Source organism: Octopus bimaculoides, chromosome 2, assembly GCF_046866305.1.
Source record: "Octopus bimaculoides isolate indiv1 chromosome 2, ASM4686630v1, whole genome shotgun sequence".
NCBI lineage: Eukaryota > Metazoa > Mollusca > Cephalopoda > Octopoda > Octopodidae > Octopus > Octopus bimaculoides.
This window is the reverse complement of record NC_142929.1, coordinates 97880787-97883953: the sequence shown is the minus strand read 5'-3', so window position 1 is coordinate 97883953 and position 3167 is coordinate 97880787.

Here is a 3167-nt window from a genome sequence, read left to right as displayed (position 1 = left end):
ATTAGCTTTTGGCTTAAAGAAAAAGAGTCACCCAATAATATTTATCCGGCTTTCTCATTTAATAAATTCTGCATTAAGTATGTTTTCTGCTAGATCGGCTATGATTGCTTATAAAATATTGGGATATAAATGTAACAAACTTATTTCAGTTGAGTATCGAGAATAGATGAAAAATTGATATATCTGAAGCTTTGTTAACAATCATCATCATCGTTTAACGTCTGCCTACCATGCTAGCATGGGCTGGACGATTTGACTGCGGACTGGCGAACCAGAAGGCTGCACCAGGCTCCAATCTGATCTAATAGAGTTTCTACAGCTTGATGCCCTTCCTAACGCCAACCACTGCGAGAGTGTAGTGGGTGCTTTTACGTGTCACCAGCACGAGGGCCAGTCAGGTGGTACTGGCAAGGGCCACGCTCAAAATGGTGTTTTTACGTGCCACCTGCACGGGAGCCAGTCCAGCGGCACTGGCAGCGACCTCGCTCGAATGTTTTTTCACGTTCCACTGGCGCAAGTGCCAGTAAGGCAACGCTGGTAACGATCACGCTCAAATGGTGCTATTTACGTACCACTGGCACGGAAGCCAGACAGCTGCTCTGGTAATGATCACGCTCGGCCGGTGCTGTTAGCGCTCCACTGGCACAGGTGCCAGTCATCGAATTTGGTTCAATCATGATTTCGATTTCACTTGCCCGACTGCAAGTATTAAAACAATGGAAATATGGTATCAACGTGCGGAATTTTCAACATTGTTTGGATCTTTCTCGTGACAGTTTCACTGATGCTGATAAATATATTGAAAAAAGACTTAAGTAAGAGGATAATGTATATAATAACAAATTGAATAGATCCTAACTATGTTTGTAGTCTGAGAATAGTTTCAGAATACCATAAACTTGTATAATATTATATATCATCATCATTTAACGTCCGCTTTCCATGCTGGCATAGGTTAGACGGTTTGACATTAACTGATAAGCTGGAGAGCTGCACTAGGTTCCAGTCTGATTTGGCACGGTTTCTATGGCTGTGTAGTAACGCCGTGCGCATGCGTAGTCTCACGCATGCGTAGAATTAAACAAGCAAGCGTTCCCGCTCAATTCATTCTCTTTCTTGCTGGCCAGCATAGAGCATGGACGTGTCAAGAGTGTCTCTAACATTCGAACTCTGGAGACAGTCTCTTTACGTGTTAAGCTGTCTCTCTACATCTTTCGGACTTACGCTCGACAGCTCGCTTACAACTACATAACAACGTCCCGACAACTATGATCATACACACAGAAGCTGTAACAACAAGAGCTAAAGATGTATATATTTACCACCTAAATAAAATGTTGTATAAGTTGATAGTCTGGAGTTCAGCGCTCCGTTTATATTCAATAATTTTATATAGGAAAGTCAGGTATACATCTAATGATGTATAACCAACTTTCCTATAGCTGGATGCCCTTCCTAACGCCAACCACTCCATGAGTGTAATGAGTGTGGAGCGGGTTGTGTAACGAAATGTGTTGTTGATGGTTCAATGTACGTTGTTGGGTGTAGTAGATGAAGATAGGCGTGTTGGACAACATCAAAGGAAAACAATGAGGAAAGCATCGGAATGTAGTTTAAACAATTTATTTGGTCAACAGTTGCATCTACGTGTTGGATACACAAAGCTTGACTTACAATATTGTAGTGACGAAGGCTGCTACATGAAGTTATCAACTGCTTCGAGCTGACGAAATAAAAACAAACAAACAAGAGAAGTAGAATGTTGATTTGATGAGATAGTACAAGGCATATTTTATGTATGTGTGTGTGTTGGCCATTTGGTCAGGTGGTGTTGTTTTTCTGTCCTGTCTGTTTGTGTTCTGCAACTGCTACTGTGCTGTGTTGACAGTCACTGCTTGTTCATGGCCTGACATCTGACTTTCTTGACTGCTTGCCTGTTGCTAGCTGTCTGGCTATCTGTCATGTGTCTAAGGAAACCACATTTATAATGGTCATCGTAGCTAGAAGAACAGATATACCATAGAAGTAGTTTGTACTTATCTAAGTCACCTACTGTCCAGTTGAACCTTCAGTGACACAACTGAGGTCGGAGGTCAAATGGAAATCCATCGATCACCTGTCAAAAAGTGATAGATTACGCGAGTGAGAACCCGTACATTCGGTTTCAAATCTCAGCTCAGAAAATGAAATGTTAGTTTTCACAAATGCTTCTTACGTGCCATTGAGATGGGTGCCATTTACATGTTACTAGCAACAGCCATGACTACGATTTCACAGGTGTCATTAACATGGCACTGGCAATGGCCATGACTATGATTTCACTTGGCTTGACAAGTCTTCTCAAGCACAGCATATCACCAAAAGTCTCGGTCACTTGTCGCCTCCATGAGGCCCAACATTCAAACATCATGCCTTACCACTTCGTCCCTCACCTACATATTTACATATCATCATCATTTAACATCTGGTCTCCATGCTGGCATGGGTTGGACGGTTTGACATGGAGCTGGTGGCCTGTGATCTAACAGTTGGCACCAGTAATTTTGTCTTCACTTTTCTACACCGATAGACTCCTACCTCACTCCTATTTTTCTTTCTCACTGCCTCCCTCTTAAGCTTTATTTCTTTCCATTCTTTTTCTCTGTCTTTATCTCTTGCCATCTATTTAAGTAAATAATTTAGTGTGGCTTTGTCTATTGGTAGGTTTATGACCATTACCCAAATGTTGTCTGACTGTATTTTGGTATAGACTCACTCTCTAACTTGTTGCCAACATACAGCCAACATACAGGTTCAACATACATTCCATAGGTTGGTATTTTTTCTGAACCATATTTTAAATTTTGCATTTCAAACTTTTATTTCATCTGAAGAAAATGTTTTTTTTTAATGATGTAATTGGTTTATTCATCAATAAATATGTGTCTGAAATAGCTATGATGAACCTCAACCGATTTGTGCTCTTTCTCTATGTAAACACCACATTGGGAACCTTCTCTAAGTTGGATTCAAACTAAACAAATCATGAAACTGCATGTGTATATAATTTCATAAATACATGTATATTTAAATTGATGTGTATATTGATATGTTCATGTTCATGTATATGTTTTTGCATATATATGCATTGATATATGCTTGAGTGCCCACATACTGTATATACACAA